The 27,454-nt window shown below is 34.4% G+C and overlaps 1 protein-coding gene across 14 annotated transcripts in view; it reads left to right on the top strand.

The window, feature by feature from the left end:
• The window catches only part of Ank2 (ankyrin 2), a 234,482-nt gene that overhangs the window by 1,537 nt on the left and 205,491 nt on the right, over window positions 1-27,454 (top strand). The window lies entirely within an intron of this gene.

Here is a 27,454-nt window from a genome sequence, read left to right as displayed (position 1 = left end):
ATAACACTATGATATGTAGAATTTCTGAGTATAAAAAGGTGAGGGCTTTGCCCTTGTCTTATAATTGCCTGATGTTTCCCAGGCTGACTAGAGGGTCTATAAGGCTTGTGAGGTGGTTTTCTTTCCTAGATGAATTGCATCATTGAACTTGTTAGACCATGGTGACAATGAAACCCAAACTTAGAATTTGTGAATAAAAGCACATGCAGAGTAATGTGTGCAGACAGCAGAAGTGAACATAAAGTAATGGAGTAAAGAACTTCCATTCTGGAAGTCACCTCTGGTAAAAACAGATCTGAAAGGTGAGCAGGGAGGCAGTCCCTCCGGGCAAGGGAAGCCACTTACCTGGTTTAACAACCTTACAGGCAGGTTTGTGGCCAGGAGCAGTGAGTTTCTCTTTCCAGATCATAGTTTAAATGACTACATCCTAGGACATCCACTGTCGATCTCTCACATCAGTCACTTCTAATGGAGCTGAACTGAGGGAGGAAAAAAGGTGAAGGTCTCCACAAGCTTGCCTGTTGCAGTATATAAACATATTCTCTATGAAATAATCACCTTGTTTGAAAGGTAATTTCTATGTTCATGAAATTTAAAAAATAGAGTTTAGACCATCCTTTACAATGTTAGTTAATAATTCCTTCAGTGCTTTTAAGTTGCCGAATATACTCCATTTCTTCCACCTTTTAAAAATCATTAAGAGAAAAGTGAGAGACAGAGTCATGACATGATCTAGGCAAGGAAGAACAAAGAGACCTTTGAACCTGGAGCATCATTACGGAGGAAGAAGCAGTGAAAATGAAGATAGATATTTGGGGTCAAATAAACTTTGGCCTTATTAGTCATATTAAGAGATTATTTTCAGTGATAGGAGACTGCTGATTTTGAGCACAGAAGTGTCAGTGTGACTTATGTTTGTTGCTACTATGTAGATAATAAAATGTGGGAGATCAAGGATGAAAACAGAGACAATTAAGAGATATCCACAATAATCTAGGGAAGAGAATGTGGTCAAACAGACCAAAATTGTGGTGGTGGAGGTGAGGGGAATGCAGGATAAATAAGCTAGAGTATGCAGAGTTTATGGACAGATTGTATGTGTGGTTTAAGAGAAAGAGAAGAGTCAAGTTGATTTCAATATTTTTGTTTGGACAACTAGAAAAAATAATTCTTCATTACCAAATGAAGAAGATTCAAAGAGTAGCAGTTCTGAGGGTGACAACCAAGAGTTAGCTACATTGGAGATGACTGTTAGTCTGTCAAATCATATGGGGCATAATTTCCTAGAATTTATGCTGGAATACAAAAAGTTGTGAACATAGACGAACTCAATCTCATGCCTTTTTGATTTTTCTCTAACTTTCTTTATGTCCTCCATCCTCATATCAAGATTGATGATATTTAGTTACCTGATTACATTAGGTTCTTTTGGGGAGCCATTGAGCAAATATATCCCTTATTTTGTAAGAAAGTCCCTCCCTTGAAAATCAAAGTAAAAAGTCTTTCTTAATGATACAAAAACTTGGTAGTATAATTGGAATGACATTATGTTAATTAGAGGGGATTCAGGAACAGTTATGAAGTAAGAAGAGAGGAATTTCTATTGGAAGAGAGAAAAATTGCTACAGAAGATGGGTAACAGTTCACATGAGACGCTCTCTCAAAATTAACTCACCCTGAAAGATATACAGTTTGACATGCTCTGCAGATATGTGATGATGTCATACTTCTGGAGAGAAAGCAGAACATTTCATTAGTGAATTTAAGGAGCAGAAGAAAGAATGATAACTAAATTTGATAGTTCTCCAGAGGGACAAAAAGTAGCTCTGTCAGGCCCTGAATAACTGATTAGACTTATAAGAAAATCTGGGTTAGGATTGGTTTTTGTGTTTTAGACATATCCCAGACATCTGAGTTAGGGACCAGAAAGGAAATTTGGAGGCAAAGAAGGAAAAGGAGGAAGGGAAGGGGTGGGCTCATTTTCTGGTTTGTGATATTCTGTCTACAATTTGTCCACTTTGGGCTTTAGGACATGGGGAAAAAAAAAAAAAGAAAATGATGTTTAACTTAATATTAGGGGTGAAAATGGTTTTATGCAGATGAAGTTTCCCAAACTTAAGAAATCTACCATCTTTTCTTTTTTTTACGTGTTCTGTAAGACTGAAATTACTCCTTGAATTGTTTACACATTGCTTAATTTACACATTTTCCAGCATTCATGCTTGTCACAATTGATGACAAATAATTGCTAAGAGGTTCATAACTTTTAATTGTTATATTCTTTTTAAATCATCTTTATTTATTTATTTTATTTTGGTCCTGAGGATTGAACCTATGGGCACTCTTCCACTGAGCCACATTCCCCACCCCTTTTTATTTTTTCATTTTGAGATAGGGTCTCCCTGAGTTGCATAGAGCCTTTCTGAGTTGCTGATGCTGGCCTCAAACTTGTGATCCTCCTACTTCAGCTTCCTGAGTTGCTGGGGTTACAGAACTATGGCACTATAATATTCTTTTGTTGAGGGAAAAAGTAGACAGAGGTTTTGGCATATCTTTTTCCTTCTGGAAATAAACTCAGAACTTATTTATAGAGTTTATTATATTCTTGGGTCAAAAGTCTCAAATTTTCCAGTTTTATTCATAATCACAAAAACTAACAAAATATTAACTGAAAATACTAAAACTACTGAACTTTATATAAATTAGTATTTAACTCTTTTTCATACATTTTACTTAAAGTTGTGTATACCTGACCTTATTTGTAAAGATCACTGTAGTAGTGAGTAAAAAAATCAGTCAGAAATGGTATTGGAAATAAGTGAACAAAAATAACTTCTCCTTGAACAGTATTATTGTACATCCACTTTTGAAAATTCACATGTAAGCTTTAAGAAAGATAAAGTAAATCAGCAGAATAATTCCAGATACATTATATAACTAAAAACAGAAATTACACAAAAACACTTAAACAAATGAAACTGGATATCATTTTGACGGCATGATAAATTTTAAATTTAAAACACATTAAAAATATAGAGAAAAAAGATGAGCAGCAAATATGACAAACATTTAAAAATTCCATAATGAATAATAGTATATTATTTTAATAATGTATATACACATTAATGTTTAAATCAAGAGCAGAGTTTATCAAACTGTAAAGGGTCAGAGAGTGAATGTTCTAATTTGTGGAGCACATGGTCTTAGTTGCAGCTACTCATCTCTGCTATTGGAGAGTAAAAACAGCCAGAAATTATAGATAAACAAATGGGCCTATAAGGGCCTATATATGAAAAAAATGGGCTATATTCCCATAATGACTTAATTTTTTATTACTACTGCCAATTGTTTTAATTACTAAATTTGAAAATAGTGATTTTAGTTATTTTTACTAGTTTGTAAAAATATAGATTAACATGATAAATTACATTGAATATTAATTTAAGACAGATACAAAATATAACAATGTTCAATCTTAAGAAGACTGTTGAGACTGATAAACATTCTGAGGCATTCTATAAATGGTTCTAATTATTTGGAAAGCAATTTGAAAACATATTTCAAAGTTTGGTTGTAATTTCTATTTTTCATTTTACCAATCCAACAAGGACTCTAGTAGCAGGATTTGCATGGAGAAAAAAAAAAATCATTAGCAATCTTTCTGTGCAGAGCTCCTCATCCCCAATTCCAAATAACTGGGTGTGCCTGAACTCAGATTCACCATTGTGAGTGTCCCCATACCCATCCCTCCTTCACCCAAACCCTCAAGGGCCCTACTGAATTCCTATCCCCAGAGATCTTACTCCACATCCACTGAGAAAATGTCTATCTTTCTAATGAAAACATAACTCTCAGCATATGTCAGGGTTTACCTCTGCCATGTGGTTGCCTCTTTCATTAACCCTTAAAGCACTCAAAGGTCTGCTTTTATTGCAATTGGCTTGGCAGCTCCAAAAAGAGGAAATGCTCAGGTGAGGATCAAGAACAAAATTTAGCTGTTTTAAAATTTTTATTCAAAATATGTTCTGGGAGTGCTTCTATTTTTTTTTTAAATCACAGAGGGGAAAACTATATCATCTCTCAAATACCTTTCGTTTTCATTTATGCGGCTACTATTGTATATATTTTAATTTCACTTATGAAAAAAGTAGTGCCCTGGATCCTACGGTAGTTCTGCCTGGGACATGAGTCAGTGAGGTCTTTTAGTGTCCATGTGGGCAGCATAGAGAGGGACTTAGTTAACTATGTTCATGTAAGGTGCAATCTAGAACAGTATCAGAAAGGCATTTCTATTTTATTTTCTTCTCTTGGCTTGTATTTTTATTATGGCACCATTTGTAAATTTGCATGTTGTTCTAAGTGTACTATGCATTTTTCTTACATTAGGATTATTTTTATTGTCGTATCTTTTCATATCAAATTAATTTGCTTTGTTCCAAAAGAAAAACAATAAATGTGATGTTTCATCATAAACATTGATTAAATTATCGATCCTAGCTGATTTTCTAATTACCATCCTTCTCTTTTTATCAGTTTACACTCAGAGATTTTTTTTATTTCCTTGCCTTATTTATTTTTAATAATTTTCCCCTATGGTAGTAGAGGATTTTCAGCTCTTTATATCAGCTTTATCTTTATCCTATCAATTTGTTTATTGCCTCAGACCACAAATAAATAATGAATCTCAGTGTCATGATGAAAACAATTCAGTACTTCTGCTAGGATGTGTCAAAAGACAGTCACTTGGCTCTTTATTGATCCAAGTATACTTATAGGTGCTGGCCACACAATGACAAGAAGACCAAATTCCTATAGTAAAGAGAAACAAACTGTAAAAATGTAAGGGAGGGAGGCACCCTGCCTGTCTGAGGGGTGTGCTGAGCCTGTTTAAGGGAAAGATGGTCTGAAAGATGGTCCCTTATTCAAGGGAAAGTGTGGCAGAAGCATCCTGAACAAACAGAAGTGTGGCAATGAGATATGAGAGTGAGAACTGGCTCAACCATAGCAGAAGTTTGGGGTATTTTTCTAAATGTCATTTGTCTTGGTAAAGGAATTTAGTTTTTCTTCAAAGTATAGTGGGAAGTCTTGAGGATTCCAGTCCAGGATATAAATGGTGAGCTTTCATTTAAGCTTTGAAAAGATTCATATTAATATTCTCTCTCTCTCTCTCTCTCCCTCTCCCTCTCCCTCTCTCTCCCTCTCTCTCCTTTCTCCTCTTTCACTTTAGTGGAGAATGGATTGTGGCTGTAGCAACACGGGAAGAGAGATCAATTAAACTAGTCTCAGATTAGATTAGGATGTTAACAATGAAAATGAGACATGATCAGACTCAAAATGTATTTTGGTTTCTGTAAAATAATTGTGTTGAAGTTTTAAAAGAAAAAGAAAAGAATGGGTGTTTTGGCTTAAGCAATGACAAAAGATAGTACTACTTACTGAAATGTGTGTGTGATGTCAAGAGTTACATTTTCCTCTGTTTTATATGCTAAATGATAGAAATAAAATACTTTAAATGGTATAGGGTGTACTATCTTCTGAAGCAGTTATATAAAAGATAAGGAAATTGTCTTTATATAGTTAGTTTTGATGTGAACTCCAGTGAGAACTAAAAGTGTAATGTAAATCATTTTGCTACAACATTTCAAAGAATATGAAATGGCATAGAGTGTGATTATGTAACTATTGGATGATTGATTTAAAGATAAAGATTGAGGGCTAGGGCTGTGGCTCAGTGGTAGAGTGCTCATCTAGCACATGTGAGACACTAGGTTCGATCCTCAGCACCACTTAAAAATAAATAAATAAATGTCCAACTAGAATATATATATATATATATATATATATATATATATATATAGAGAGAGAGAGAGAGAGAGAGAGAGAGAGAGAGAGAGAGATTGAAAGAAGATACAGCTTTTGGTCCCTAGGAGCTTACAGTCTAATTTTAGAAATGGAACTTATCCACATGTAATCAATTAATTAACAAACACGATAGAATTAAGTGGCAACATGAATGGTAAAATGGGTCTCCTAGGACACCCAAGAAGGGGAGGACTAGAGTGGGCCATGGTGCTCAGGAAATGTCTCTGGAACAGGAGTATTCAGCCATTTGTGGCAGAAGAGCTTTGCCACCTGTTTACAGTTTGAAATGCTTCCATGCAGGCTAATTAACTAGATAGCTGCTGCTCTGAGCTCACCAAGCTGTCCCTTCTAGTGAGGCTGAGCGACCTCCATCCCCAGGATTTCCCAGCCTGCCACCATTGCTCAAAGAAGCAAACAGGGCATAATGTCTGGACTTCTGGGACCACCCTGACCCTTGATTGTTATAGCCAGTGTTCATTATGATTGGTTGGTATCTGAAACGTTTTAGTTGTTGAATTTTTTGAGTATTCCACTTGCTAATGGAAAAGGGGAGCTTGAAGTAGATTCTGGAAACAGACTATAACCGGGGTTCCTATTTGGAAGAAAAGATGCTTGTGCATTCAGTAAGGATTTAATGACCAGGCATTGGACTTACCAAGATTAATTGAGACATGCAACCTTGGCTTGAAGGAAGTGCAACCTAAAGATGGACAAAGCTGGAGTTCGATATCATGTCACAGAGTTGCAAGAAAGGACAGGGTATTATAGGGTATTATGGAACTCCTGAGTTTCGAAGAGTTGCAGAAAGTTGAGTCTTGATGCATTAGGGGTACATCACATATTGAATCTTGGAGTAAGGAGTGATGTGTATGATTGAGAACCATTGTGTAAATCTCATGTCTATAATACCTAGTTTCTATGGGGCATGTTTGGAACCCATGACATTTGGGTAAAAAGCATGGGATCAGATTATCAAAAGCTTCATAAGCCAAGATTTAGAACTTGGACTATATTAAAGTGAAAGACCAGCAATCAAAAACTATTTTAGGAGAGTCAGTTAGGTTGTGGTCTGTATGCCACAAACTCTGTTCTTTTTGATATGCTTAACAAAGTGTCTACCATCTCCTAAATACTTAGTAAAATTTGTGGTAAAGATAAATGAATTGATGACTCAGAAATGACTCAAGGTAACAAATCTAGTTGTGGGCATTTTCCAGCTGCAGCTGACACATCCCCAGAGTATGAGACTGTGAAAAATGAAAAGGTATTGGAGGTATAAACAACATTTCTAAAAACACTTGAAGACCTTGTTGTCTAAGAAGTTTTAATTCCAACGTTTTGTTCCAGAAAGGAATGTGGCTTTACTTCAATGGCACACATGACTGCTATAAAATATTAATGTATTTATAATAGAAACTAATGGATTTTCTTGAATTGTTATCCATTTTCTATACTAAATTTTATGTAAAATATAATAGTCACATTTTATGGAAAATGTGTTAAGATTATATTGTGATAAGAGAAATAATTATGGGGCTGGGGATGTGGCTCAAGCCGTAGCACGCTCGCCTGGCATGCGTGCGGCCCGGGTTCGATCCTCAGCACCACATACAAACAACGATGTTGTGTCCGCCGAAAACTAAAAAATAAATATTAAAAAAAAAATTCTCTCTCTCTCTGTCTCTATCACTCTCTCTTTAAAAAAAAAAAAGATAATTATAGTTTAAACAAAATCTAATATATTCGTATTAGATTTTTCTTGCAGTGAGGAACATCCAAACCAAAATTTTTATTTATTTGGGCCGTATAATTATTTTAAATAATATTTATTCTGCTGCGTCTCATAGGATATGTTCCACTGTACCCACAGTGGCTTTCAAGGGTACATGTGTGACAATGGAGCTGAGAAGCCACTGTAGAACCAGCTCCCTTCTCAACATTATTTTGTTTCCTTCCCACACAGACATCTGCTGTGACTCTTACTCACTCTCAGTTGCTGTTTTGGATTTAATGTCCCTCTAGTTAAATTTATTACACCACAAGAAATATACTTGTTTTCCGATTCCTCCATTTTTACTTAAGGGTTTCTCTTTGAACTTTTAGCTAAATTATATCACATTTGATTGTCAAAATTTCAGAGGTTCGACATTTAAAAGCGTATGTTTACGTCAAATTTGTGAAAGCTTATGTGGCTATAGTACAACTTGTTTCGTAGCTTTCTATAATATTTGCTTATAAGAAGTAAAAACAATGCAATGATTATTTGAAGAGTAATCATTTCACTGGTGTCTTAAAGCTAGTCAATTGTATCTAAAAGCTAGGTGAGAGTTAAGTGTTTAATAATAGAAATTGTACATTGAACGTGTTTTGATGAATTATTAATGTTGCTGACATATCGTTTATTTCAAATTTCTCTCCACTCTTTACTTATCTCAGTCATCACTGAGTTACAAAGGAGGCTATGAAGTAAAGCTTAGATTCTACAAGATTTTTGTAGCAATTTCTATATTCTAACAACTCTTTTATTAAATAAACATATGATGTACTTAAATTTAGGTCTCTAAGATTGGTATGTTGCCTATTGAAGAATTCTTACTTTATCAAGGAAAAAATACAAGAAATTAGATTTCTCATAAGGTATTGGAACTAGAGCTGAAGCTTCTTTGAATTTGCTATTATAGTATCTTTCTAGAGTGCTGACCTTTTGGAGGAAATTTTTAAAACACCTACTAAAACATCTGGTGAGGCAGCAAAATATAGAATTGGTAAAACGCTTGCCTTTTTGAAAACCACTGGCTGTTACATATAGATTTCCCCCAAGAATGATAAAAGGAAAATAATGCCTTTCAGGATAAAAGACCTTCAACAGTTTTCTGTTAATAAGGTGTTATGTTTCAAAAATTTGTTTATATGTCTATAATACCTGATTGTTTCTTTTAAAAGTGGTTTATGACTTTCAGCTTATTTGTTGTAACAGCATACATTTTTTTTTAAATTAGATAATAAGTGGTGATATAGAGATAGAGTATATTTGGGGTTATGTGATAAATGCATGGGATAAAAGTTCTAGTCAATCCTGTATGTCAGTACTTCCCAAAGTGTTCTGTAAACTACCTAATCAGAAGAATCATCTGGGTTTTTTTTTTTTTTTTTTTTTTGTAGTTGTTGTTTGTTTGTTTGTTTGGGGGAGGGGGTTTACTTTTAAGAATGATGTAAATTGCAAAGCTTCACTCCAGACCTCCTGAATCTCAGAGGTGGGAGCCAAGAATATTTACTTAACAAAATGAAGCATGATCTCTGAGTTCTGAAGTGTGATGGCCCCTGCTTTATGTCTTAAGGAGTTGACTTTACTGAAGTGATGGGTCTGAATATGTAACAGCAGCACATAAGGTCACAGGAGTGAAAAAAAAAAGTCCTTCACATTTTATTAAGTCTTTTCTGTCCAGATTAGTTCAACTAGTTGCCAACACTCTATTTGGCAGCAGTTAAAGAAGCAAAGACCACACAGGACATGTGAGAACAGAGGATGTTCTGCCAGCAAACAGGCCCTCCTGCAGTTCCTAGCATCACCTTAAAACTAAGCAAGTGTCTCTCCTGTATCGCAGGGGAGTCTGAAACTCCTGTACTTAGAATAAACTTAAGTTCTACTTTCAAAAACTAATAATCACTGTTTCCCTATGTAGAGAGCGTTCTTTTATTCATTATTCAGCCTTGTCAACTCCCATCAGAAATCTGGTCACTGAGGGACTATACGAGGTTGTTATGGAAGTGTGTTCCCAATTTTTAAAAGGCAGAATTTCATTCCACTGTTGAGCAGCCAGCTTGAGCAGCAAGATTGTTCAGAATGATCTGTTACTCACTTGGAATTGAAGTCCAGTACAATATCCTGGCTGGATTCCAGACTTCTGCCTAAAAAGTCATGTAGCACATGAGAGATGATTAACAGAATTCTTCTGGACTCATTAAAAGTTCTTAGAACATTAACAATTAAGAGACAAACTTTAGACAAATTAAATTTAGCAGAGTTTATTTATGCAAAGAACAATTCATGATTCAAGCGGAACTTAGAACCAGAGCTCCACTCAGCAACATGGGCAGGCAGCAATTAATAGTCAGAAAAAAGGAAATGACCTACAGAAACAGCTTGACTGGTTCAGCTCTGCATTTATCTTAGTTGAGCATGGTGTGATGAGGCATTTGCCTTATCTGGATATGATCTGATCAATTGGCAGCCTGTGATTGGGTAAAGTTGCAACTCGTTTTCATACTAAGTTAGGTTGCTGTCAAAGTATAAAGTACTGAGACAGATTCAGGCCAAATTTTATTTAATTTGACACAACTAGTGCAAAATATCAAATATGCAATACTCCATATATTTAAAAAATTTACATAACAATTATTTTAATTATTATCTGAAGTATTAAATAAATTTTTTTCAAAAAAGTAAATAATTAAATTCTATAAGTCTACATGTTTTCTCTCTTTGTTTTTTTTCTGTTATATGATATATAACTACAGATCAAAGAACAAATCTTTTACTTAGTGATTGATGATTAATTCTGTAAAAAACTAAGTAGCCATCCAGATAGACATGCCAATAGCCATTCCTATTTTAAATGTGACCCATGCAATTACAGCAATGTGCCATAACCTCATCATAGACATTGTCAACTTAGTTATGGATGGTAGGTTTCCTGCTGGTCCATCCTGGACTTAATCACATGATCTGACCTTGAGACCAGATCTATCATATTCAGCATCATCAGTGACTTAGAGGTAGAAAATAAGAAAGGAATAAAAAAAGGTATATATGAATGCAATATAAGAATTTGTATGCTTGTTTCCATATTAATTATTAAAAACATAGTTATAATTTATTATTCTCTGTTTTCTACCAACTTCTATAATTTTGCTCTGTATAGCATTTTTAGAATATAATTTTTGTTTACTCCTTATAGTAGCTTTGTGAATCAAGTACTAAAATATATTTTATTAAATGACTGCTATCCCAATACACTATTCTCATGGATTTGCGTATATATGAGTAAGCTAAGACTTGAATTCACTAAGTCTTTCAATGTCACACAGGTCATGCTAAGTCACAGAACCATAATTTAGAAAGTTAGTTCTAAGCCTATTATGTTATGTTGGCTCTTTAAGAAAAGAGAATAAAAAGTGTCATAAGAGAAAATGAACAGCAGTCTGTAAGATTTTTGACACTTGAAAACTTTCAAGTAAGATTGCTCCCAAACAAACAAATAATTCAGGAAATTGTAATAGTTAGATGAAGAGGGAGAGAAGAAAAAAAAATTTAAATCTAAAAGAAAATAAAGAGAAGTATTTCATTGACTTCAGCATTAGAGAGCATAAAAGTAATGGAATAAAATATAAAAATATTGGCTTATATGGCTTATACTTTTTACTTCATATAACAAACTTCTAAAATCTTGCAAAAACCCCACAACAATGTTATCTGATCTGTATGCAGAGTTTAAAAACACATTTGAAACTCTGAAAGGACAAAAAAATATGAATTGACAAATCAAAGAAGGAAAAAAATATAACTATATGCCTAAGTTTTTGAAATCTTCAAGAAATGACAAAGGAAAATCAAAACCATGATGATAAACATATGAATTGAGCAAAGCAAATCTGAGCTTAAGAATTGTGTTGGGATGTCCTTCTGCATTCAGTTGAAGGGCAGTTTGGAAAGGTTTATAGATATACCAAGAATTTTTATCCTTTGACATGATTATTCTACCTTTAGGACACCATGGAGACTGGGACAAAGATGTACAAAAATTTTTACAATAACATAAAATAATGAAAATGGAAGGAACTACTTCTGTGCAAATCATTGGGGAAATCTAAAACAATGATAGTCCATCCACAACCATTACGAGATTTAAATTATGTTTCAAAAGTTTCCAGTGGTAAAGGCAATACTTATTTTGTGATGTTAGTTTTTAAAAACAAAAGACAGAATATTATCCCAACTTTATAAAAGCATTATCTAAACACACATACACATATTACTGTGTATACAGAAAATTCTAGAATCAAACTGACAAAAATATTCAGTGTTAAGTTTAGGTAATGGGATCATGGTTGACAGCCATAATTTTTTAAATTCATGTTTTAAACATTTTACTATGAGACTGTATATAAATATATATGTGGATGTGTAAGTATGTACATGCATGTGTGTGTGTAGATTTATATGCATATAAAATAATCTCCCTGTCTTTTATAAGAGAAGGGAAAGCAAAAATGGAGTGAGAGAACATAGAAATATGTGTAGTTTTAGGCAAATACTCTAATGGAATATACATATTTCTATGTTTCTTTGGGTTTCATAACAAATTTACATATCACATGTATTTAGACTTCCAATCAATTTGGAAGAGAGGACTTATGGGTACATTTTTTAGTACTTAACTTTTACCAAGAAGAGAGACTTTACCATTATCATTTCTTAAAGGTGTAATCAATGGTTAAACAACAAGTGTAGTGATTGATTAAGAACAGCTGAGAAAGATTCTGGAAGCATCTTGGAAACAGTCCAAGTTTAAATCCCACTCAGGGAAATATGTCAGTATGCATGAGTAAAAATCTGCATGCTGTTTTAGAAATAGAGGAACAAATGTTGTCTTTGAAACCTACCATTTCTGTGGAGCTTGAAAGTTTTCTTCTTTGCATGTTAGTAGTGACAACTGTGATAGAGACATTGCTCTTGTCTCACAATATTACTTTGAAACAACATAACTATGTCCTTGAAAGTCACAGCTTGTGTGTTAGAAACATTAAAGAAATCTTCATATTCTGGAGGTGTCAGTGTTATAAGTTCAAACTTCTGGTCCTTTCCCTAACACAAGAAAGGGATTTAGGCACCAAGGGGGGATCAAAATCTGAGTTCTGAGCCAGGAACATGATCGCCAGAGGTTTGCTCTGGGCAGGAAGAAGCAACCACCCTTATAAGTCAATGAACAGTGAAAAAATATTCAGCACTTTTGGGGGGGAGTTGGGAAAGTAAAAATGAATGGTGGTGATGAATGGCAGTCTCTTTAGTAAGACTGATTGGGTACCAATCTCAGCACTGCCGTTTATTACCCCCAAATCTCTGGACAAGAGGCTTAATTTGCTAAGCCTGAGTTGCTCATTTGGGAGGTTTATGAGGATTAAATAAGATTATGAATATATTTGTCCTGTACTGTTATCAATATTGTAATAGAAGATACAAGAAAGAAATATAAAGAGTGCAGATATTATTCATCCCTCCAAGGTTCCGAGAGTCTAGTTGAATAGTCGAATATCTATACACGAAAGCAAATTACATCTTTATAGAATCTTATGAGTAGATAAATGACATAAAAGAAAAAGTCAGCCTAGATAGCACGTAGAATCCTAGTATGATGTGTTATGCCGTTCTCTATTCTGTAAGAAAACATTTGACATTTTTAATAAGTAATCACTAAAACTGCATGGGTGTATATAAATCATGTAAAAAATGTTGAATAGACTTGTTTGCCTGATGTCCTTTTTGGCAAGTCTTTAATCTTAAAACAAAATATACTAGATAAAACTATAGTAAACCTAATAAAAACAACAGAAAACTATAGTAAACCTAATCAAAACAGAGAAAGTATTATATTTCAACCCAGTTAAATTTGGTGGATGAACAATGTTTTTCTGGCTATAGTTAATTCTGCCTTGTGAAAAATAATTTGAATGTTTTTATATGTGTAAAAGTTACCAAATTCTTGCTTTAGCAATTTTCTGGTTTTTTTTTTTAGCAATTAAAGTGGTTGTCACTTGTATTTTATATTATCTGTTTCCAGCTTTACCTAAGAGTAAAATATATGATACTTTTCTTCCCAAAGTTCTTTTACCATCATAGTCATCTTTATTTTAGGCATTGAGCTAGGTTATGGTAAATCTGAAAAATTTAAGACATGGTTCCTGCTTTCAAGTGAATTAAAATTTTGTTCTAAAAATAGGCTGCATGACTTTTGCTCTCTCTCTCTCTCTCTCTCTCTCTCCACACACACACACACACACACACACACACACACACTCACCTGTTGAAGGAAAATATTTGTTAAAAAAAAAGGAAAAGGGGAATTAAGTATGTAGGTTCCTTATGACTGAAGGGAAGTAGATTTTATGTGCATAATAATTCTTAAAGAAAATAGCCTCCCTCCTCTTTAAAGTCAACAATTTAGGCATACCAGCGGTCTCTTGTACTTAGAAGATAATTCTTACTCTAACTACTGTGAATATTGAAATATTACTTTTTTATTCTAAAAAAATGAGTAGTCATTAATTCCTCTTCTTTGGGAAATATATATGATTACTTTGTGGCAGATACTGTGTTGGGCAGTGGACACAGAATGATATTGTGGTCTATATCTACCCTGCAAGGCCAGGCCAGTAGGAGACATAGACATACATGCAGATAAACTGGGGACCTTGCTACAGCTAAACACAACAGCCAGCATAGTATCATGCCTGTAACTAGTAGCCAACAAAAATTTATGAGTAAGTGAATGCTCTTGGTGGTAAGGGAATTAAGAGAAAAGGAGCTTGGTCAAACTTGAGGTAGATTCTAGGGGCTGTCCTAAGAAACCACCCCTCAAGCTTCCCAACAAATCAAGAATTTGTTTTGAAAGCCACCTCAGAAGGAGTTCAGATATTATTAGGGTTTTGACTGAATTCCAACAGAAGGATTTTGCAGCTTAAGCTAAAATGTTGATAGGGGAGGGGGTGGGGAGTAGGGGAGAGGAGGGAAAGATGGAAGAGGGGAATACAGTGCAGGGTGAAAGCTATGCATGCTTGATTTCCTAATCTTTTTTCCACTGCATGTGCTGTGTACTGTAATTCACCAGATACATTCCTTTTTAAAGCCATTTTCCATCCTAGCTCTTACATTTCAGTGTAAAATTACACAAACCCTATACCTTGCATATAGTTTAAATTGGATTGCTCAAACCATTCTTGACAATTGCAGTTCATAGCACAGGGGTAAATTTTAAAAAATGTAGCAGGTCACATTGAGGAGCATTTTATCCACTGAGGATAAAACAACATCCCAGTTGTGCCCCTGGTCTTATGGGGAAATATCAGCCACATGGTATCAAAAATCTGAGCTCATGAGAAACTTCCTGTACAGGATTCTGTTCTGGTTTCACTGGTGTTCATATGCATGTGTGTTCTCTCTCCTCGCCCCACCCCCCCTCCAGCAGTTTCTATTTTGTCAGCATTCCTGCATTTCATGATAGATTGACAGTATTTTCTTCCCCAGGCAGCTGCTTCCATAGCCCTAGCAGTTTCTAGGACAGTGTAAGGAGTGAAAGAAAAATCCATTATCTGCAGAAACATGAGTCACTTCCAGATGTCTCTCTATGACCTATGTTTTTAGTCCATGAATCGCTCCTGGACCTTTTAGTCTTCTATTTTCAATTTCTTGATTCTCAGTCATAGTTCTTCAAATTTAATCAGTCTAAAACCAAATAATTGTCTTCTTCAATTTTAGGGTATTCTGTTCCTCCAAATTCCTAATCCTGATTAGAAGTGTTGTATGCCAAAGCTAAAAGTCTCCAGGTTTGCAAGTGATATAGCCTTTTTATATGACAGACTTTTCCCTGATGGCATTGCTTGCCAAAACTATTTCAGTAGTCTCAGTTTGACTTAGGAACCTCATTCTATGTTTTTCTGCAACTCTAAATATTACTGGAGTGACCATTTTAAAATAACATTCTGATCTTTTCTCTTCCTATCCATTCACCTACAGGGTAACAATCTTCTAATCATACGGAGCATTCCTGGTCTTCTTGAGTTTCAAAATTTTACTTCTTTCCCGTTTCCGTGATTTTTATAGCTCACACATACCAACTTATAGTTTTCTCCCTTCTGAGTTCTGTACATCATGACATTGAACCTGCTGGAACCTGTGCCAGCTATGTTTTGCAACTGACATCACATGAAACTTTTATCAAACACTATGCTATGATTTGTAATCTAAGTGTAAACAGGAAAATATGAATCTTTGAAGGAATGTATCATCTTATTTCTTGAGTCCTAACATCTAGCATAATGACAGGCATACAACAGAGCTTCAAAAATAATGGACTGATTCTTAACAAAACAACCTGTTGTCAGAGCCTAGTTAAGTTATTTTAACTATTTGTTATCAAAATTATTTGTTTGACAAACATTTTCTTTTTTTTTTCAAATTGAAAGCTATGATATATACATACATATATATTTAAATAGGTCCAGTTATATATAGGTCTTTTGAATAATTTAATCAAATTAATTCAGTGAGTCAAACCTGCAAGTAATTTTCTCAGAGAGTTCATGTGCAAATATTCTTTTTTTGTTGTTTTAATTAACATTAAATTTATTGACACTATTGCATACCATTTGGCCAGCATTATGGGGTCAGGAAATGACTGTAAAAATAATTTAACTTAATTTTGTTGCATATGAATTTCCAATTTTCCCAGTACCATTTGTTGAATAGGCTATCTTTTCTCCAATGTATGTTTTTGGAGCCTTTGTCTAATATAAGATAACTGTAATTATGTGGGTTAGTCTCCGTGTCCTCTATTCTGAACCATTGGTCTACCAGTCTATTTTGGTGCCAAAACAATAATGTTTATGTTACTATTGCTCTGTAATATAGTTTAAGGTCTGGTATAGTGATACCACCTGCTTCACTCTTCTTGCTATGGATTGCTTTAGCTATTTTAGGTCTCTTCTTTTTCCAGATGAATTTCATGACTGCTTTTTCTATTTCTATGAGGAATGTTATTGGGATTTTGATCAGAATTGCAATAAATCTGTATAATGCAAGTATGTAGTATGATCATTTTGACAATATTAATTCTGCCTATCCAGGAACAAGGTAGATCTTTCCATCTTCTAGGGTCTTTTTAAATTTCTTTCTTTAGCAATCTGTAGTTTTTGTTGTAGAGTTCTTTCACCTCTTTTGTTAGGTTGATTCCCAAGTTGTTTTTTTTTTTTTTTTTGAGGCTATTGTAAGTGGGTAGTTATCCTCATTTCCCTTGCAGAGGATTTGTCACTGATATACAGAAATGCCTTTGATTTATGTGTGTTGATTTTGTATCCTGCTACTTTGCTGAATTCATTTACTAGTTCTAGAAGTTTTCTGGTGGCATTTTTTTGGGTCTTCGAGGTATAGAATCATATCGTAGGCAAATAGTGCTAACTTGAGTTCTGCTTTTCCTGTCTGTAGCCCTTTAATTTCTTTTGTCTGTCTAATTGCTATGGCCTGTGTTTCAAGAGCTATGTTCAATAGAAGTGGTGAAAGAGGGCATCCCTGCCTTGTTCCAGTTTTTAGAGGGAATGCCTTCATTTTTCTCCATTTAGAATGATGTTGGCCTGGGGCTTAGCATAGATAGCTTTTATAATGTTGAGATATGTTCCTGTTATCCCTAGTTTTTCTAGTGTTTTGAACATGAAGAGGTACTGTATTTTGTCAAATTTTCTTTCTGTGTCTATTAAAATGATCATATATGCAACAAAATGAAATTAAACCACTATCTCTCACCATGCACAAAACTCAACTCAAAGTGGATCAAGGACCTAGGAATTAAATCAGAGACCCTGTGTCTAATAGAAGAAAACGTAGGCCCAAATCGCCATCATATTGGATTAGGCCCCTACTCTCTTAACAAGATTCCTATAGCACAAGGATTAAAATCAAGAATTAATAAATGGAACGGATTCAAACTAAAAAACTTCTCAGCAAAAGAAACAATCAGTGAGGTGAATAGAGAGCCTACAGCTTGGGAGCAAATTTTTACCACTTGCACATCAGATACAGCCCTAATCTCTAGGGTATATAAAGAACTCAAAAAGCTAAACTCCAAAAAATAAATAACCCAATCAATACATGGGCCAAGGAACTGAACGGACACTTTTCAGAAGGTGATATACCATCAATCAACAAATATATGGAAAAATATTCAACATCTCTAGCAAGTAGAGAAATGCAAATCAAAACTACTCTAAGATTTCATTTCACTCCAGTCAGAATGGCAGCTATTAAGAATACAAACAACAATAAGGATTGCAAGGATGGGGTGGGGGGAAGGCACACTCATACATTGCTAATGGGACTGCAAAATGGTGCAGCCAATATGGAAAGCAGTATGGAGATTCCTTGGAAAACTGGGAATGGAACCACCTTTTGACCCAACTATCCCACTCCTTGGTTTATACCCAAAGGTCTTGAAAACAGAATACTACAGGGACACAGCCACATCAATGTTTATTGCAGCACAATTCACAATAGCTAAACTGTGGAACCAATCTAGATGCCCTTCAGTAGGTGAATGGATAAACAAATGTGGTATATAAACACAATGGAATATTACTCAGCAGTGAAAGAGAATAAAATTATGGCATTTGCAGGTAAATGGATGAAGTTGGAGCATATAATGCTAAGTGAAGTAAGCCAAGCCCCAAATCAAATGCTGAATGTTTTCTGTGATATAAGGAGGCTGATTCATAGTGGGGTTGGGAGGGGGAGTATGGGAAGATTAGACAAACTGTAGATATGGCAAAGGGGAAGGAGTGGGAGGGAGGAGACAAGGGGGTAAAACAAGCTAGTTGAATGAATTGGAGATAACTACCCTAAGTACATGTATGAAGAAGACACAAATGGTGTGAATATACTTTGTATGCAAGCAGAGAGATGAAAAACTGTGCTCTACATATGTAATATGAATTGTAATACATTCTGCTATCATAATAACAAATTAGAATAAAAAATTATAAAAAGACAAATAAAAAAGGCAAATCAAATTATTTAACATACTGAATTTGTATAATGCTGACTTATCAGAGTTGAAATTTTGCCTTCTTAAGTCATTGTTTAATGCCGTGCTTGGGAGTGCTTGCCTGTAGTTCCAGCAGCTCGTTAGGCTGAGGCAGGAGTATTGCAAATTCAAATCTAGCCTCGGCAACTTTGCAAGGTCCTAAGCAACTCAGTGAGATTCTGTCTCTAAATAAAATACAAAAAAAAAAAAAAAAAGGCTAGGGATGTGGGTCATTGGTGAAGTGCCTCTGGGTTCAATCCTGGTACCAAAAATAAGTAAATAAGATAAACTTCATTGTTTATATTCTGGGTCCATGGAGTTCATCACAGATGTGCAAAAGAATCTGGGAGCTGTGCATGACCCTTTGTGCCCACGTACTTTGAAAAATGGGGTAAATGGAAACATTCTCAAAAATTATGTGTACATTAGAAAAAATGAACCCTCGACATCTTCTGGATGACAATGAACTGAACAATTTAATGAAAGGATTAGAGATACACAAATGATTTCTAATAAACAACATAATTATCACGCTAGAATTCTTGATACCCAGTAATTAGAAAGACTTTTCAAAAAGAAGTAGAAACTCCAGGGGTAGCATAAGCAGAGTTCTTGAGCCTATTATTCCCCAAAATTAAAATATTGCCTTGGGACAGGAAATGATATTAGAAAATAATAGACTTTAATTCTTATGTTATTTTGGAATCGATGTTAATATTGCAAAAACTATATGCTGGAAATAGTGAAAATGAAAAATGTAAATTGAGTGATACATTTACTCTAATTTTAACGATGGATAGATGAGTTCAGAATTATATTTAAACAAATAAAATGAGGTTGTTATCGTGTGTGGTTGTTCAATTGTAATTAAGAGATATGCCCTAGGAAAAAAATCAATGTGACTGACAATTATAACTGTATAGTAGGTTGTAATAAACAAAAGAACTTCTATATTTCCATGTGCATCTTGATGGGCCAAATAAAATCAACAATGTTAGGAAACGTATCAAAATAGAAAAATATATGCAAGTTCTTTTAAAAGAGAGGTCTTATTATAAAACAAACCATTGGGAAGTTTTCATTTGGAGAATTGATTTTTTTATTCAGTCCTGAATAATTCTATGCTAAAGCACCTATCTATTTTTTAGTGCCTGTGGTCCATGGGGTATGGTCAGTGCCTCATTTGTGCTGTGTCACGAAGCTGCTTCTCACTGAGTGATGTCTGCTTCTTAGCAGATGGTCTCTGGAGCTGAAGAATATTCAGACCAATGGGGTAAAAATGCAGGGCCTACCTCAAAGGGGCAATAGTAAATTTACACTGTAGGATGCCTAGCAGAAATAAAAAATTGATGAGAGATATTTTCCCTTGGGCTCAAGAACTCTGCTTATGCCACTGGTTGGGTTTGTTTTTTCATATCCTGACAGTTCTAAAAGCCTTAAAAAGAGATTAAAACTTAATTCAGGTTCTTTTATCCTGATCCTTAAGTAATACAATGGGGTGAACTCTAATACATCTTTTCCCCCTAATGTCCTTAATATTTTAACACTTGGATTAATTAGGGAATGAGGAGTTTTGCAGAGATTTCTTTCTTTTGTTTTTTTTTTTTTTCCTAATTCTTTTTTGCCTCTTTCTTTAAAAAAAAATTGTTCTTTTTAATTGTACATGACAGTAGAATGTATTTTGTCGTATTACACATACATGGAGTATAACTTTCCATTCTTGTGAATGTACATGAGATGCAGCTACTGTCTTGCCATTCCTGTCCCCTCTCTCTGCCCTCCATTCCCATCTGTCCAATCTGGTGAACCTCCATTCCCCCCTCCCATGACTGTACTATGAGTCATGTGCAGAGATTTCTTAAGGAATGAAATAAACCATTGTTATGAAGTGATTTCAAAGCTCTGTCTTTTTCCTCCTGACCCAAATGTTGTCATAGTTGGTTATTATTCAACTCTTTTTAAGATCAGTGATGATCCAAAAGGAAATTCCTTTGTAAATTCGTGTACACGATATGAAAGTTTGATAAATTCTTCCATGTTTTGGCCTGTATTCATTTGAGGCATTCTGGTGTAGGTGGAACATTCTCAAGAAATGCAAGAAATGTCCAGCTAATTGGATATTAGTAGCAACATTAGGTCTGGGATATGTATTGCATATGAAAATAGTATTTTCCTTATCATCCACATAACTAATACCAGTTAGAGATACTAAAGCAACAATTGAGAACTGTTTAGAATTGAATTCAATTGAACATAGATATATATTATTAAATGTCGAATACGGATCTCTAAATTCCATTATATTTATTGTTAATATGTGAAATACAGATTTCCATATTCTTTAGATACTGAAAATATTGTATAATATTATAGGGGAACCATAGTATTCAGCATAGGACTTTTTTTTTTTGGTGCTGGGGATTGAACCCAGGGCCTTGTGCATGCAAGACAAACACTCAACCAACTGAGCTATATCCTCAGCCTTCAGCATAGGACTTGTATAGTATTTTACTTGCTTTTGCATGGTCACCATTATGAAGATAAAATGTAGGTAGAACTTTGCAAATATATCAGTTCAAGAATTACTGTTAGGAGTTGCATATGGAATGAAATCAGGATGCCACATCTATATTTTAAGAAAAACCAGCAACAAAAGTGATAAAATCATGTTCCCTAAATAATATACCATTTTCTGGAACTGTGATATGTGAATATTAACTGTAAAGTGTGAATATTAACTGTTGCTAAATAATTCAGTGATTAAAGCAATCACTGAGATGCCTACCTAACTAAAGTAATAATGCCTTAAATTTGTTCATTAACTGGGGCCTCTAAAAGATGCCTATCTCTTGAAAAAATATGAAGCATCAAATAGCAGAGTTCTTTAACTTAGGTTTAAAGATGAACCTAAATTCAAGTTGTTACTTATTCTAACATCTGACCTATACCTACAGAAAAATGTTTCCCTTATTACCCCAATTTTCTTAGATGTTCATAAATGTTGTAAAATGAACCACAAATATTTCCATCTGCAAATTTACATTTTCCCATTCAAAGTCAGAAAATATTGACATGTATTTGGTGATGGAACTTTTGAGTTCTGGAGATATTTGGAGTCATAGTGCCTAAAATACAAGCAATCAAAATCTATTGATCTTCTGCCTTCTGAGAAGCTGCTTAAAATTTAAATTCTCTCTAAAGTTCAGTAGGGCAAGATATATTGTAAACACTTAGGAAATTACCCAGCTATCTTTGTGAAAGTTCTTATTTTAGAGAAAGTTCTGGTATGCCTCATGGTTACAAATCTTTAGCAATGAGATTGGCAATAGGTTTGATAAAGCCAAACTAATGTCAGCAAAACAAAGATCCCTTTGAGTCATATTTTTCTTGTGCCATGAAATCGCAGCTGAAGAGTTCATATTTCTTCTGTACCTTTATTCTTTAAAAATGAATGTACATGTATGTATGTGTGTAATATATAAATAATCTCTAAAATTTCAAAATATAGGGAATATGAGTATAAAGTCATTAAATGTACATTACTACAATCTTTTCTGGTGGGTTGGTTTGTATTTTCTCGACTAGTTGAAGTCTGTGTGCTGTGTGTGTGTGTGTGTGTGTGTGTGTGTGTGTTTCCATGGTAGTAATTTTCATTCATTCAGGAAGAATATTGTCACATTATTAATATTTTGATTGAATGTAGAAAAGTGAGTACCATAGAAAAGTAAGTGTCCTGAAATTTTTTCATGTATAAAATTGTCTCTGACAAATGACTTCCCTTAAATTTATTCTAGAAAATTTGAACTGAGATCTCTGAATCAGAGCTGGTCTTCTTGGATTAGCATTAAATATTTTGAAGACCAGGGATGTATTATTTGTATAATAGTGGTGAAGAATAATTAAGGTAGAATAACCTTATTAATGTTACATGAAGAGTATAATTCATGTATGATCAAATAGAATCGTGAACCTTTTATAAATACAGATTCAATGGATGTTAGAGCAATTAATTACTAAGTTCTAAGGGTTTGATGCTTAGTTAACATTTTTTTTAAAGCCAAAGAACCAAATTGTGTATATTTGGTAATCCTCATTGTCTTTTAGATTGTGTGGTTACTTTAATATATGCAGTACAGTTTTCACTGAAGGTCTAGCAGAATGTAAATAATCTGTATCAGAAAAATTGCCTCTAATATGAGAAAAAGATACTGATTTTGCATACTGATTTTTAGTTAGTTTACTCTTTGGTGAATTTTTGTCACCATTGTATGAATTAGGAATACCTTACTTTTCTTAGGGTTACTATCTTTTTAAAGTAATCTTTAATTTATATGTGACATATATACAGAAAAATGCATAAATTGTGAATGTTCATCCCAATATTGCTCTCAACATACACAATTCTCGAGCAACTCTCAGAACTAGAGGGTAAAACTAGCTCCCAGAAACTATTCTGACTTCTAACTCTATAGGTTAGTTTTGTCTGTTTTTTAAATTTTAGTAAGTGGAATAAAAAGGTGTCTTAGTGTGTGTGTCTAACTTCTTTTGATTAGTACTCTCTTTGTGAGATCAATGATACATGAAGTTATGGTTCATACATTGTCATTCCTACTGCTGTATAATATCTTTCAAAGCTTAAAAATTGTATAGGGGATTCTTAAATCTCCATATGGTATTGCAAAATAATGCATTAGCATTTAAAGGGAGAGAACTGGTATGTTATAGGTGGCTCTTACTGTTTGTGGCTGGTATTGTAGGGAAAGCATTGATGAGTAAAGTGATTTATCTAGTACGCTAGCAAAGATCAATGTCAACATGTAATACTGAGTTAATGAAAAGTCATTGTCTATATAAAAATGAAATTTTAAGTCATCTAATAGAATAAAGATACTTAACATATGCAAGAGGAATTTTTCTACTGAAACTTAGATATTGTTCTGATTTTAATTCTCAATTTTCTGTGTTTATAATTATCTCAAATGTTACATTTTAGAAGTAAAAATGCAAACATCTGAATTTACTCTGCCTTTTCCCCTTATCTAAAGTGATTATTGGGCTTACTTTTATGTTAGATCCAGTTTTCTTAACACATAGGTCATTGGATTAAGAACACTCTTTTGGGTCTTAGCATTAACTCTGAATATTAGAGCACCTGTCAGTAATCTGCCTGAGTGCAATTCAAAGACCTGTTTGTGACACTAGAAATGTAGGGTCATTCATCTACATGCTTGAGCTGGAAAATATAAATTTGGGGTTTATAGAGTTTTTATTACTGGTAGCAGCTGAATAGAAATTGTCAGTGGTTCTTACGGTGGGAAGTGTTTCCTGGCATTTAAAATATTCCATGCAGTTTTTGATTGTTTCCAAATTTTTGATTTTTTGACAAAGTAGCAATAACACTTTGAAGCTACTGAAAGAGCTGAATTAATCAAACAATCCAGTAGTCCGTACACAAAAGCATGACTATATAATAAAAACCTTCAGATGTCATGCTCTACAAAATCCTCAGCATCTGCGCTGGCGACAGACCCTACCCATTCTGGTTCTCTTTTTGTCCTTTCACATGTCCAATTAACATGTGGCACAGCTGCTCTTTGCATGATCCTGCAGTATCTTCAAGTCCTCTATTTTGGTTATGACCTGCTTGCAAGAGAGTAACTGCCAACACCCTTCACATTTGAAGATCATGTGTCTGTATCTATGATTTGCTATTGTCGTTTGGCATTTATACCCTACAAGAAAACCCACAAAAATAAAACAAGCTCAGTAGGTGTCTTCTGTGCCTCTGTCAGGTTCAGTTCTTTTAAATCATCACACTAATCCATCTAGCAATTCTAGAAAGTACGTTTATTTTTTGATAAGAAAATGGAAACTTGTAAGACCATAAAAGCTAAGATCAGATGACTCAGGAATTTCCCGAAAGTAGATCATTATCATTATTATTATTATTATTATTATTTTTTTTTTTAACTGGGGATTGAACTCAGGGGGGCTTAACCACTGAGTCACATCCACAGCCCTTTTTGTAGTTTATTTAGAGACAGAATCTTTCTAACTTGCTTAGGGCCTCACTAAGTTGTTGAGGCTGCCTTGGCACTTGCAAACCTCCTGCTTCAGTGTTTGGAGTCACTGGGATTACAGGTGTGTGCCTACAAGGGAATAGCAACTTACTTCCTAAGGAAATAAGTGAATTCCTCAGATTCCACAGGAACATGTGCTTTACTTAAGGTTAATCAGCCAGTAAATATTTTCAGAGAGTACGCCATAACCCAGTGTTCTGCTTCCTTCTGTTAAGGCTCCTAGACTCCTGGCAGATTCACACTTAGACAAGTGCCTCTCAAACTTGAATAATGCGTTGATCCCTTTGAAAGCATACAAGCCTTTTATGACCTCCAGTGTTATTTTTATTTACAGTGGTAACTTAAATATTAAAAACACAAACTACATAAAACTCATACTACTATAAAACAATTTTTACTAGCAATTAAATTTTACAAATAGTCTTCTAGTAAATGACACCAATTAAATTCAGTGGATAAAAATGTCTAAAACTGACTCACAGATACTGGGTGTAATAATAAAAAGATATGACCTCAGAGTTCCACATTTAATTTAATGTTTCTGAATTTGACTTCAGTGAAAACAATATAAAGAATACCTTGTTTTGTAAACATGTAGAAACTATTGTTAATAAGTTTAAAGTTTTATTTCCTACTTCAGGATAATAAAACTTAGGGCTATTAAAGAGATTTGCTAGTGTCAATTTTAATGGCATGGTATTTGATAATCTTTTAAAGCTCTATTGGAGATGAAACTGGTATTGTGATAGAGATGGTTACTTAATTCAGTAAAAGCTAAAATTGAATTAAAAGCTATAATCTAAACCTGAAAAATGTTCACTGTGGATTTTCTACAACAATGCAAGCAGGATCATTCAAAGAGCATCTGAGCCACATGTTAATTGGACATTAACTTGCTGCTGCTTGCTATTGTCCAGACTCTTGGTTTATCATGCTTTTACCATTCTTGCCATGTCCCTCTCTGTACTACTGCAAAACGTTTTGCATATCCTGCCTCTGAATGCCACTTATACTTCACTTGTTATGTATGCACTGAATTATAAATACAAATGCATATACCAAAATCATATATTTGTTCTCTGTTTTAGGGTAGCCATCTAGATGAACTGGAATATGCTTTCATTTTCTTTATTACATTACTATTGAAATATAAGCATAAATTTTTTAAAAAACCTTGTAGCAAACTCAGATACCTGTGAGTGTGCCCCTTGAATGCATGTCCCTCCTGGCCTTTCAAGTCCACCCTGCTGGGTGCTAAGAAAGTTGTCCTGTTTTTCTAACATTCAGATTTTTTAAAAAAGAAGAAAGAAAGAGAAAAAGAAAAGTACAAAATTGTGTCAAGAAAATTTTAAGAGGAAATTTTTCTTTCTTGGCTTGAGATATGACACTAAGGTTGTAAAGGGCAAGCTTTAACGGCTTCCATCTGTTGCAAATTAAAATAGGTAGGATTTGGCATTTGAATTCCTTGTCCAGAGTCAGACTTAATAGGCATAAGCACAATTGGTTTTAGGGTTTGAGGGTCCTAGGGACATAAAGCAGCAAAGCAGAGAGAGGTTAGTTTTACATTTGTCTGGAACTTTCTCCCAAAGGTATTGCGGTTGCCTTGTCTTAAAAGATTTTAAAAGGCGAAATCTCTTGGCTGAGCAAAGAAAATGGTAGTTTGAAAACATACTTCCCCCTTCCTCATTCTTGATTTAAAAACTTTTGTCATAATCAGAGGGAAATACAGAATGGTGAACACTACTGCATCTCTCTCCATCTCAGCATCTGAGTTTCTTTCAGCTCTTTATTGAGTAAAGATAACCAGACTGTTTAACTGTTTATCCAAAGCTCTTTTGTCAAGAACTTTAATCACAGATTGACCTCATTGTAGGGCAGCATGTGTGTGTGTGTGTCTATGTGAAAGGGGGAGAGGAATGTAGATTTCTATGTAAGAAGACAGGTTTGACCACAATGTTATCAATTCATGTATAAATTTTGAAACCTCATTTTAATTTCATCCACGATAGCCACATTCTTGAAACATTTTACAATAACATTTTCATTTAATGCATTTTCTCACTTTGGGAAAACTAAATCCCTTAATGGGGTTCTAGAAGAATTCATTGTGCACCAAAGTATACTCTGACTCAACTGCAGAAGAGGTCCCTGGCAGAATGACTGGGATATTACTTTTCCACTGGGTCCAGCCCCTCCTGAACACTGGGAACATTGTTTGCTGAAATTCCAGGGATTAGCTGTAACTATTTGACTTGCATTCACATTATAAATATTTGATTCAGAAAAGAGAAAAACAGTTTTAAAAAACATCTAGTTACTATGTATCAGCAAAAGCAGTCCTGCATATCTACCCTATCCCTAGGAAGGTTCAAAGAGGGTGTGTGTATTGGGTGGGTGCTGCTCTATGATGCCTGCAGCCCCTGCAGACCCTGTGGCCCCCTCTAGGGATTTGCAGTGGTGTCTCTAGGTGTCTCTTCATCCCTCTGGGGTTAGTCTTTCCCTCTATTTGATTATAACTTTCTTTTTTGTAGGAATACTAGAGCAACCTGCTCTTATGCTAAGGTTGGGTATGTTAGGCATGTGGAGAGAGAGTGTGAGAAAGAGAGAAATGTCTTTTTCATATGGTGGCTACTTTTTCATTTCTTTCCTCATTCCCAAATGAATAAG

The sequence above is a fragment of the Marmota monax genome, unplaced genomic scaffold (genome assembly GCF_021218885.2).
Source record: "Marmota monax isolate L192 unplaced genomic scaffold, Marmota_monax_Labrador192_F-V1.1 WCK01_AAM20220418_F8-fsc00002, whole genome shotgun sequence".
In the NCBI taxonomy this organism is placed as follows: Eukaryota; Metazoa; Chordata; class Mammalia; order Rodentia; family Sciuridae; genus Marmota; species Marmota monax.
The sequence above is the reverse complement of the archived record's forward strand: the minus strand, read 5'-3'. Positions and strand labels throughout refer to the sequence as shown.